This window comes from Carassius gibelio, chromosome B3 (assembly GCF_023724105.1).
Source record: "Carassius gibelio isolate Cgi1373 ecotype wild population from Czech Republic chromosome B3, carGib1.2-hapl.c, whole genome shotgun sequence".
In the NCBI taxonomy this organism is placed as follows: Eukaryota; Metazoa; Chordata; class Actinopteri; order Cypriniformes; family Cyprinidae; genus Carassius; species Carassius gibelio.
The window spans coordinates 18745799-18758959 of NC_068398.1; the positions used below are offsets into that span (position 1 = coordinate 18745799).

The following is a 13161-nucleotide window of genomic DNA, read 5'->3' on the forward strand; positions in this document are numbered from 1 at the left end:
GTATATGACATGTAGCTCGAGGCGCACTCCATTGAAAATGTATAGGTGGCGCTATCGAGCCATTTTGCCACACCCAATGGAATATTAGCCTCCAGATGTGTTCAGGTCTGTACTCTTATCAAACATTTGAAGTTTGGGCAAGATCTGATATTTTATGACTGAGTTACAACAACTTCTACTCCCATGGCAAGACATCGAACTTTGACATGGCGCCATGGACACGCCCTTTAACGAAAACTCAAGATCTTCTCAATTTAACATCGTACAGGCCTTTAGATTAGACTGACGACAAAAAAGACATTGATGTCAAAAATTTCTAGGAGTAGTTTGTCGCAGCTTAAAATATGTCACTTCCTGTTGCCAATAGGTGGCGCTATGACTATAACTGAATATGGTCATGTCAAACTGTTCAGGACAGGAGTCTCATCAAACTTGTGAAGTTTGGGGCAGATTGGTCATTGTATGTCTGAGTTATAGCAACTTCCTGTTTCATGGCGAATCATCGAAATTCACCAGGCCGCCACACACAGGCCCTTCAACGAAAACTCAAAAGCTTCGCAATTTAACATCGCAAAGGCGTTTAGATTAGGCATACCAAATTTGGTGTTGATCTGAATTAATCTCTAGGAGGAGTTCGTTAAAATACAACGCATGGAAATGACAAAAATGACACAAAATTTGCTCATAATATTAGAAATAACCGACTTCCTGTTGGGTTTCGGATTTTGCTCCAAGAGACTTTTTTGTAGGTATTGGAGAGTTACATGTGTATACCGATTTTCATACATGTACATGAAACGTAGCTCGAGGCGCACACCGTTGAACGTGTATAGGTGGCGCTGTTGAGCCATTTTGCCACACCCACTTCTGAAACCCATATCAGACGTAAATTTTCGCCAGTTCTGAGGTGTGTGCAAAGTTTCATGACTTTTCGAGCATGTTTAGGCCCTCAAAAATGCGATTCATCTTAGAGAAGAAGAATAATAATAATAATAATAATAATAATAAACGGAGCAATTCCAAGAGGGTCCTCACACCATCGGTGCTCGGGCCCTAATTAAAGCTGCAAGCAGCGATGAACGGGCCCTCGCACCCGGGCTCACCGCCATCGTGTGGCTTTAGTAAAAAGGTGAACGTTGAGAAATATGCATTTAATGTCCTAAATATAAGTGGAATATATCAAAGTATATCCCATATATGTGCCAATCTTACCGTTGCCAGCAGGTGGCGCTATCATTATAATGGAATATTGGCCTTCAGATGTGTTAAGGCCAGGACTCTTATCAAACATGTGAAGTTAGGGGAAGATTGAACATTTTATGCTTGAGTTACAACAACTTCTCTTGCTGTGGCAAGACATCAAATTTTGTCATGGCGCCATGGAAACGCCCTTTAACAAAAACTCAAGATCTCCAAAAGTTAACATTGCACAGGCCTTTAGATTAGACTGACCACAAAATATATGTTAATCTAAAAAAAATTATAGGAGTAGTTTGTCGCAGCGTAAAACATGTCACTTCCTGTTGCCAATAGGTGGCGCTATGACTATAACTGAATGTGGGCATGTAGATCTGTTAAGGGCAGAAGTCTTATCTAACATGTGAAGTTTGGGGCAGATTGGACATTGTATGTCTGAGTTACAGCAACTTCCTTTTTCATGGCGAAACATCGAAATTTGTCAGGCCGCCATGGACACGCCCTTTAACGAAATCTAAAGATCTTCGCAATTTAACATCGCAAAGGGCTTAAGATTACACTGACCAGGTTTGGTGTTGATCTGAATAAATCTCTAGGAGGAGTTCGTTAAAGTACAACCCCTGAAAATGGCAAAAACAACGCCAATTTTGCAGAGAAAATTCTAAATATCCGACTTCCTGTTGGGATTCGGATTTCGTACCAAGAGACTTTTTTGTAGGTATTGGAGTGTTACATGTGTGTACCAATTTTTGTACATGTACGTGAAACATAGCTCGAGGCGCACTCCATTGAAAGTGTATAGGTGGCGCTATAGAGCCATTCTGCCACACCCGTGTGGAATATTGGCCTGCAGATCTGTTCAGGCCAGGACTCTTATCACACATGTGAAGTTTGGGGAAGATCGGACATTTTATACCTGAGTTATAACATCTTTTATTCCCATGGCGAGACATCGAACTTCGTGGCGGCGCCATGGACACGCCTTTTAACGAAAACTCAAGATCTTCACAACTTAACATCGCACAGGCCTTTAGATTAGACTGACCACAAAAAATACATTGATGTCATAAAATTTCTAGGAGTAGTTCATCGCAGTGTAAAATATGTCACTTCCTGTTGCCAATAGGTGGCGCTATGACTATAACTGAATATTGGCATGTCAATCTGTTCAGGTCAGGAGTCTCATCAAACATGTGAAGTTTGGGGCAGATTGGTCATTGTATGTCTGAGTTATAGCAACTTCCTGTTTCATGGCGAATCATCAAAATTCGCCAGGCCGCCACGGACACGCCCATTAACGAAAACTCAAAAGCTTCGCAATTTAACATCGCAAAGGCCTTCAGATTAGGCATACCAAATTTGGTGTTGATCTGAATGAATCTCTAGGAGGAGTTCGTTAAAATACAACGCATGGAAATGACAAAAATGACACAAAATTTGCTCATAATATTAGAAATAACCGACTTCCTGTTGGATTTCGGATTTTGCTCCAAGAGACTTTTTTGTAGGTATTGGAGAGTTACATGTGTATTCCGATTTTCATACATGTACATGAAACGTAGCTCGAGGCGCACACCGTTGAACATGTATAGGTGGCGCTGTTGAGCCATTTTGCCAAACCCACTTCTGAAACCCATATCAGACGTAAATTTTCGCCAGTTCTGAGGTGTGTGCAAAGTTTCATGACTTTTCGAGCATGTTTAGGCCCTCAAAAATGCGATTCATTTTGGAGAAGAAGAATAATAAATATAGCTGCAAGCAGCGATGTCGGGCTCAAGCCATCAGTGCAACGCCACCCCGGTGGCATTGGGAAAACTGTGCCCAGCGGGCATAAGCATTTACAGTAACCCTCTGACAATCAAGTTTTAAGGGATGCGGCAGTTAAAGGGTTAATCCGACCAATCTAGACTTTGAAATCACATACACAGAACAATATATATATAACTTTAGTAACACTTTATTTTTATATTTATAAAAAATGTATAAGGTGTGCATTGTAGCTGACACCTATATGAACACATTACAATTGTTTTGTGACTGCAAGTCTTTCTTCTCAAATGCTATTGAGCTTCAAATTTGCATATGAGCCCATGTGAAAAAGTAGCATAATTTACATATGACTTACAGTTTGTTGTAATAAATATCAAACATTCAAATTAATTGTGCATTATAGCTGTCACATAGATGAAAAATTACAGTTGTTTTTATGACTGTAAGTCATTCTCTTCAAATTCTACTGACGTTAGAAAAGTGTATAACAATATCACATGTAACTTTAGAGACCGGCCCTAAATTTGAGACTCTCGAATGTCCAATGTCAAGACAACTTTATGCCTGTTTTTTTTTCTTTAGTTTTCTTTTCTCTGTGCCGGATTGCTGATGTCCTATACCCAGGCATAGATGTCTATCCATCAATTACGAACATTCAGCCGCAAACATGAGGTGTGAGCGGTCGCGAGCACAGATGGGAGAATGGAGCATGTTTTGTTTTTTTTTGAGCAACTGGGATGGTGCCCCCTCTGGGAGTTGGTGCCCTACGAAGACTGCATACTCTGCATATAGGGAGCGGCAGTACTATCTGGAAGATATATTCCTCAAACCATCGTACAAGAGAAGGTGATGCTAATCCTTCAAGAATCGCTCAAAAGCTATTCAAGTGTACAGTTTCCTTTTATTGCATCTTGAAATAAATATTTCTGAATTCTGAATCAAACTGGGTTTTGTTTATTCATTTATTTAATAAGACAACTGAGACTTTAATCTATTTTGTAATATATGTGCTTTTAAACCAAGAACAATTTATTTATAGATGTATTACTGCTTAATAATGACTATTATTAAGGGAAAAGGCTTTATAATCATGAACTATTTACTAATGCTTAGCTAATGAGTGCAGTTATTATAAAGTGTTACCAATGCATTTACTAATGTTAACAAATTAGACATTATTTTACAGTGTTACCAAATCCTTAAATAATTTATTAGTGTTTTGTAATGATTTTAATGACCTATAAGCATTTGTGAAATAGTTTTGCTTGCATTGCAGCTTTATCTGTCAGTTGAAGAGTTTTACTGTTACATCCATGAGATTAATAAATGTCATGTCACATCACAGGTTGTCATAGGTCAGCATCAAATGAGTTTGAAATTATTATTTGCAGCACAAATAAGGATTCTTAGGATGTTTTTAAATCCCTAAATCTGTCAGAAAAGGATAAGGCCTAAGAGATTTCTTAACCTGCAATGAAAGGAAAAAACACCACCATTAGCAACAACAAAAACAATAACAATTTAAAATACAGATTTTTTTTCCTGATTATTAAAGGGATGATTAGGTCTCTCTCTCTTTCTCTCTCTCTCTCTCTCTCTCTCTCTCTCTCTCTGCCAGACAGCCCCTCCCTACAATCCACACACACTGTCAGTCACCAAACATTCACAGTCACCAACCCCCTCACACTCCCCCTCCCTCTCCCCCTCCCTTTCCTCACACAGACAGAGTGGCCAGAGTGAGATCATGTCAGTTGAGAAGTCTGACAGTTTTTTAATTTTCTGTTATCCATACAGTGTTGTAAAGTCAAGAAACTATGCATATTTCCTCAGAATGATTTGATCTTTGTATGGAAAAATGCTTTGAAGTGTTTGGAAGCTGCAATTTAAACATACAAGACAATTAATGTTTCCCTTTTTACTGTCATTTCAAAAAATCACCACGACAAAACCGTTCAAGCTAACCAAAATCCGTTCGCAATTTAAGTTCCTCAATATTTTTTCTTCATGTTGACAAAGTTTGGTGTGTATAGTGTACTTCCCCTGTGAGGAGTATGCATTAATTCACAACTGTAAAATCTCAAAAATACACATTCAAATCAAAATAGCCGACTTCCTGTTGATCGTAGCTTATGACTGTGAATTAGAAAGTTGTCCGACTTGATTAGAACAATTTATGTACCAAGTTTGGTGTCTGTAGCTAAAACTAACCCCCCCACTTTTGACAAAAGGTGGCGCTATAGAGTGCCTCCTTCACGCCCTTTTAAAAGCTTTTGCCATTGTCTAGCTATCAATAATACCGATATGTGTTTTGACTTTCATGTAAATCTGAGCTTGTTATCTGCCTCAAACTCACCATAACAGAATATTCAAGTTTGACACGTTGCCATGGCAACACTATATTAGATATCAATATCCCCACAACAGATTTTCATCGGCCTTGTTTTGTCATTATTCTGATGAAGTTTGCAGCAAATCGAGTAAAAATAAGATGCTGAATTCAAAGCATTTTGAAAATGACACACTTCCTGCTGCCAGTTGGTGGCGCTATAACGTTGACTCTTAATAGTCACATATATACGATTGGTATCATACAGCGAACAAACCGATGAAGTTTGATCAAACTCAGGCAATGTATGTGGATGTTATTAGGCATTTCCTGTTTCTCATTTATTGCTCTAATTTCAACGCCTCGCCACGAGCAAACCGTTCGAGATATCAAAAATCCCCTCGCAATTTTTCATCCCCAATGTCTTGAGATCATGTTGACCGAGTTTCGTGGGAATCAAGTAAAAAACCTATGACAAGTATATTAAATTCCAGAGCATGCTTTTTTTAAACAGCCCTGAATAGCTGACTTCCTGTTGGGCGGAGCCTATGACATAGAGCGCGAAAGTTGTTCAGCTCAATGAGATCTATAAGTGTACTGAGTTTCATATAAATACATGCAAGCGTGTGTGAGCTATGGTTCAAGATTTCTGACGGTGTTCCAGGGGGCGCTGTAGAGCCTCTGTGCCACGCCCAGGTCCCAGTCTCTGTGGCGTCCTGATGGCCGCAGATTCCAATGTGTGTGCCAATTTTCAAGAGTTTTTGAGCATGTTATGGCCCCCAAAAATGCCCGGAAGGTTTAAAAAAAAATAAAAAAAATAATAATAATAATAATAATAATAAATATAGCTGCAAGCAGCGATGGCGGGCTCAAGCCATCAGTGCAACACCACCCCGGTGGCATCGGGAAAACTGTGCCCAGCGGGCATAAGCATTTACAGTAACCCTCTGGCAATCAAATTTTAAGGGATATGGCAGTTAAAGGGTTAATCCAACCCGTCTAGACTTTGAAATCACATACACAGAACAATATATATATATATAACTTTAGTAACACTTTATTTTAATATATATAAAAAATGTATAAGTTGTGCATCGTAGCTGACACCTAAATGAACACATTACAATTGGTTTATGACTGCAAGTCTTTTTCCTCAAATGCTATTGAGCTTCAAATTTGCTTTTGAGCCCTTGTGAAAAAGTAGCATAATTTACATATGACTTACAGTTTGTTTTAATAAATATCAAACATTCAATTTAATGGTGCATTATAGCTGTCACCTAGATGAACAATTACAGTTGTTTTTATGACTGTAAGTCATTCTCTTCAAATGCTACTGACGTTAGAAAAGTGTATAACAATATCACATGTAACTTTAGAGACGGTCCCTAAATTTGAGACTCTCGAATGTCCAATGTCAAGCCAACTTTATGCCTGTTTTTGTTTTGTTTTTTACTTTATTTTTCTTTTCTCTGTGCCGGATTGCTGATGTCTTTTACCCGGGCATAGATGTCCATCCATCAATTATGAACATTCATCCGCAAATGTCCGAGCGGTCGCGAGCGCGGATGGGAGAATGGCGCATGTTTTATTTTTTTTGAGCTACTGGGATGGTGCCCCCTCTGGGAGTTGGTGCTCTACGAAGACTGCGTATTCTGCATATAGGGAGCGGCGGTACTATCTGGAAGATATATTCCTCAAACCGTTGTACAAGAGGAGGTGATGCTAGTACTTCAAGAATCTCTCAAAACCTATCTGTTCATAAAGCCTATATATAAAGTCTTAATATAGTATTCCACAATATGTTGTGCTATTCTAATATTATTGTGTTTTTTTATTGACATTGTTATTTGCTGTTATTTTTTGTTTTAATATTGTTACTGTTGTTACTTGTTGTACGGTGACCTTGAGTGGTTTGAAAGGCGCCTTAAATAAAATGCATTATTATTATTGTTATTATTATTATTATTATTATTAGCTGTACACTTGATAAAAAAAATTAAATATAAACTTATTCAATTGTGTATGTATATATATATATATATATATATATATATATATATATATATATATATATATATATATATATATATATATATATAGTGTACAGTTTTCTTTTATTGCATCTTGAAATAAATGTTTCTGAGTTCTGTGTTTGTTTATTTTTTTTATTTTTATTTTTTTTATTTTTTTAGGAAGATTACAGCCTTTAATCTCCTCAAAATAAATGTGCATATAAACCATGAACAATTTAATTATAGCTGTATTTATAAAATGCTTACTAATGACTATTAATTTTGGGAGTAGGCTAGCAACAGTTGATGTTGAGGCCTAAGATATTTCTTAAGCTGTAATGATGAAAAAACAACAACAACACCAAATTGCTTTTTTTTCTGCTGGTGATTAAAGAGATGATTAAGTCTCCCCCCCCCCCCCCTCTCTCTCTCTCTGACACCAAGCCCATCCCCTCTCCCACACATTCACACAAACTCAGCACACACACTTAACACACACACACACACACATTACCCAGAGGGACAATGACATCAGATGTATGGTAGTTTTTTAATTTTCTATCATCCATATAGTGTTGTATAGTCATGAAACTATGCATATTTCCTCAGCATGACTTGTCTTCTATGTGTACATTTTGTTGAAGTGTTTAGAAGCTGCACTTAAAAAAATAAAAGACATTTACTGGTTCCTTTTTTACTGTTATTTCAAAAAATCACCACGACAAAACCATTCAAGCTATCCAAAATTCATTCGCACCTGTTCTGTAAGATAAATTCTTTAAACAGTGGTAAAAGAGGATGTGGTGCTGATCCTTCAAGAGTCACTCCAAACTTATCTGTCCATAAAGCCTATAAAGAATTATTCTTAATACACAGTTTTCACAATACTTCAGCATATTATTCTAATTAAGTGAGGGTCATTTTATCAGTAAAATACATATTATTTTTCTTTGAAAGATTTCTATAAATGATTTAAATCATACTTGTTTCTACAATAATTATTTAAAAGTAATCCTATAGCGCCATCTGGTGGCCATTATTGGTACTAAGAATTGCAAGCTTGATTTATATGTTATGATAGTTTTAATTTTATGCTGGCTCTTGAAAATGATAAAGCTATGAAACTTACTGTGCTTCCTTCAAATGATGACTCCTACGTATATAAAAAATTATGAAGAGTTGGAATTAAATTTTTTTTAAAGATATAGTAAAATAACTATTGTATTTTGTTTATGTTACTTTAATAAATCGCTATGGCCACACCATTTAAGGTATCCTAGACCCATTCAAAATTGAACATCTTCAGTATATGGCTTCATGTTAAAACAGTAAAACAGGTGTGAACTACTTGTGTCTTCTTGGAGGAGAATGAATTCATTTACAGGCTGAGTTTATCATAAATCCACAATAACATTTCTGAGTTCTGTATCAATCTGTGTTGTTGTTTGTTTATTTTTATTTTTTTATTTTTCATAGGAAGATAACTGACCCTTTACTCTCCTTTTTAATAAATGTGCTTATAAACCAAGAACAAGCTATTTATAGCTGTATGGATTTACATTTAAAAAATTATCCTATGGCAATCATTCTAAACAGCTTGAATAAAACCTGTTAATATTTATTATAGACCACTGCAACTGTGTATAATCTAACAAAAAAGTTTATTATGAAAATAAAAGTGTGTACACCAGATAAATTGGACGATAAAGAAATTGCTAACAATAATATAATAGAGCATGTTTTAGGTTTTTAGGCGTTTAGATGCAGAAATGGACAAATCAAATGTAAAATAAAATGTAATTGATTTAATTAAATATAGATTAAGTCTTGTTAGAGCAAAATAATAAATAAATACATACACACATTAAAAAAGCAGCCAAGATTAATGAGTTTAATTTTTTATATAGATTAAAATTGAAGACAGAAGCAGCTGGTATATGCGGTCAATTAATATTAAAATCCAGTAGATCCACTTCAGATTTATTTCTCAACAGTTTATGTTCACTTGGCTGTTTTCGTTTATATTAGCCAAGCTATTATGTGTTTTGAAATAATCTTGTCCGTGATGTGTTCGTTCTTACGACGAAAGGCAGAATCCTGCAGCTCGAGAGATATATGTTATTCTGCCAGTCGCGCTTTCAAATAGTCTTGCGCACATAAACGGGTCACAAACACCTGTATTTAGCTCATGTTGTGTTATAATGGGTGTATAGTGTGCATTTATGGCAATAATTTATTTTAAAAAGCTCTTAAACAAGAATAAATTCGTTTGTTTTGAACTTGTGACACTGTGCGCGCTGATCGGAGGCAGTGATTTCAGATAGGCAGCCGCGAATATTTCATTTTCACACAAACAGTTCAAAAACATCTTAATTTAGCTCTTGGTGTGTTCTAATTGGTGAATTGTGTGATATCGCTGCAATACTTTATTTTTAATAGCTATAAAACAAGAATAAACTCGTTTTTCTGAGCTCATCATTCCACACGCTCCTGCTCAGAACGTGATTCATCTCTCGTGTTTCTCACGTATCACTGACCACACATCAATTATTAATGAGCCCTGACCTGGTAATAATCATATATGTTGGTTTAGCTTGTCAGTGTGAATTAAATCCAAGTATTATTTTGTATTTTAACCGATTTAAAAGTGAAACCAAAAGAGAGTCTCCTCCCTTTTTTAGTTCAGGATATGCACCTGTAGGGGCGCTATTTCTCTCAGACAATGGAAGTCTAAGCACACACACTCAAACAGAGGGACAGAGTGAGATGAGATGTCTGACAGTTTTTTAATTTTCTGTTATCCATACAGTGTTGTAAAGTCATGAAACTATGCATATTTACTCAGAATAACTTTCTTTTCTGTATGAAAAAATGTTTTGAAGTGTTTGGAATTTAAAAATGCAGGAAAATTAATAATTCCATTTTTACTGTCATTTAAAAAAATCACCACGACAAAACCATCCAAGCTATCCAAAACCCATTCACAATTTAAGTTCCTCAATGTTTTTTCAACATGTAGACAAAGTTTGGTGTTTATAGTGTTACTCTCCTCTGAGCAGTATGCATTAATTCACAGCTAAATGTAAAAAACAATCCACATTCAAATCAAAATAGCCGACTTCCTGTTGGTCGTAGCTAATGACTGTGAATTAGAAAGTTGTCCGTCTTGATAAGAACAATTTTTGTACTGAGTTTGGTGTCTGTAGCTAAAACTAACCCCCCCACTTTTGACAAAAGGTGGCGCTATAGAGTGCCTCTTCCACGCCCTCTTATGAACTTTTGCCAGTGTCTAGCTGTCACTAATACTGATATGTGTTCTGAGTTTGATGAAATTCTAAGCATGTTATATGCCTCAAAATCACCTGAGAAGTATTCCAGTTTGACATGTTGCCACGGCAACAATATTTTTAGATATCAATATCCCCCCAGCAGATTTATATCGACTGTGTTTTAACATTATTCTGATGAAGTTTGAAGCAAATCGAGTAAAAATAAGATGCTGAATTCAAAGCATTTTGAAAATGACACACTTCCTGCTGCCAGTTGGTGGCGCTATAACTTTGACTCCTAATAGTCACATATATGCGATCGACATCATACAATGAATAATCTGATGAAGTTTTATAACAATTAGGAAATGTATGTGGATGGTATTAGACACTTCCTGTTTCTCAATTCTCGCCATAAATTCAACGCCTCACTACGAGCAAACCGTTTGAGATATCAAAAATCCCCTGGCAATTTTTCATCCCCAATGTCTTGAGATCATGTTGACCGAGTTTGGTGTCAATCGGCAAAAAACCCTATGACAAGTATTTCAAATTCCAGAGCATGCGCTTTTTACATAACTCTAAATAGCTGACTTCCTGTTGGGCGGAGCCTATGACATGCAATACGAAAGTTGTTCAGCACGATGAGATCTATATGTGTACTGAGTTTGATATTAATATGTGCAAGTATGTGTGAGCTATGCATCAACATTTCTGACTGTGATCCAGGGGGCGCCGTAGAGCCCCTGTGCCACGCCCGGGTCCCAGCCTCTGCAGGCTCCTAAAGGCCACAGATTCCAAAGTGTGCGCAAATTTTCAAGAGTTTTTGAGTATGTTAAGGACCCCAAAAGCCCCCACAACTTTGACGAAAAATATGAATACTAAACGCTAAATATCCAACTTCCTGTTGGGCGGAGCCTATGACATGCAGTACGAAAGTTGTTTGGTTTGATGAGATCTACATGTGTACCGAGTTTCGTGCGTCTACGTGCAAGTATGTATGATATATGGCCCTCAGTATTCCAGGGGGCGCTGTAGAGCCCCTGTGCCACGCCCGTGTATCAGTCTCTGCCCGGCCCTAATGGCCGCAGGTTCCAATGTGTGTGCCAATTTTCAAGACTTTTTAAGCATGTTAAGGGCCCCAAAAGCCCCAGAAACCTTGAAGAAAAATAATAATAATAATAACAAATAATCCTAAGGAAAACAATAGGGCTCTCGCCCTCCAGGCTTGAGCCCTAATAATCCTTAGGGGAACAATAGGGCTCTTCGCCCCTTCGGGCTTGAGCCCTAATAATTAAAGCTGCAAGCAGCGATGAACGGGCCCTCGCACCCGGGCTCACCGGCAGCGAGTGGCTTTAGTTAATAGGTGAACGGTGAGAAATATGCGTTTAAACTCATAAATATAAGTAGAATATATCAATGTTTATTCCATACATGTGCCAATCTTCCTGTTGCCAGCAGGTGGCGCTATCATTATAGTGGAATATTGGCCTTCAGATGTGTTCAGGGCAGGACTTTTGTCGAACATGTGAGGTTTGGAGAGGATTGGACATTTTATGCCTGAGTTACAACAACATCCTATTTCATGGCGAAACATCGAAATTTGTCAGGCCGCCATGGACACGCCCTTTAACGAAACCTCAAGATCTTCGCAATTTTAGATCGCAAAAGGCTTTAGATTACACTGACCAAGTTTGGTGTTGATCTGAACAAATCTCTAGGAGGAGTTCGTTAAAGTCCAACCCCTGAAAATGGCCAAAACAACACTAATTTTGCAGAGAAAATTCGAAATAACTGACTTCCTGTTGGGATTCGGATTTCGTACCAAGAGACTTTTTCGTAGATATTGGTGTGTTACATGTGTGTACCGATTTTTGTACATGTACGTGAAACATAGCTCGAGGCGCACTCCGTTTAAAGTGTATACGCACTCCGTTGAAAGTGTATAGGTGGCGCTATCGAGCCATTTTGCCACATTCGATGGAATATTGGCCTTCAGATCTGTTTAGGCCAGGACCCTTATCACACAAGTGAAGTTTGGGCAAGATCGGACATTTTATGCCTGAGTTATAACATCTTTTATTCCCATGGCGAGACATCGAACTTCATCACAGCGCCATGGACACACCTTCTAACAAAAACTCAAGATCTTCACAACTAAACATCACACAGGTCTTTAGATTAGACTGACCACAAAAAAGACATTGATGTCATAAAATTTCTAGGAGTAGTTTGTCGCAGTGTAAAATATGTAACTTCCTGTTGCCAATAGGTGGCGCTATGACTATAACTGAATATTGGCATGTAGATCTGTTCAGGTCAAGAGTCTTATCCAACATGTGAAGTTTGGGGCAGATTGGACATTGTATGTCTGAGTTACAGCAACTTCCTTTTTCATGGCGAAACATCGAAATTTGTCAGGCCGCCATGGACCCGCCCTTTAACGAAACCTCAAGTCCTTCGCAATTTATTATCGCAAAGGGCTTTAGATTACACTGACCAAGTTTGGTGTTGATCTGAATAAATCTCTAGGAGGAGTTCGTTAAAATACAACCCCTGAAAATGGCAAAAACAACACCAATTT

General features: G+C 37.4%; 2 gene segments (V, D, J or C); both read left to right on the plus strand.

Moving 5' to 3' along the window:
- LOC127952942 (Ig mu chain C region membrane-bound form-like) overlaps positions 1-13161 on the plus strand; it is a 371759-nt gene that overhangs the window by 268591 nt on the left and 90007 nt on the right.
- LOC127952940 (Ig mu chain C region membrane-bound form-like) overlaps positions 1-13161 on the plus strand; it is a 210593-nt gene that overhangs the window by 106383 nt on the left and 91049 nt on the right.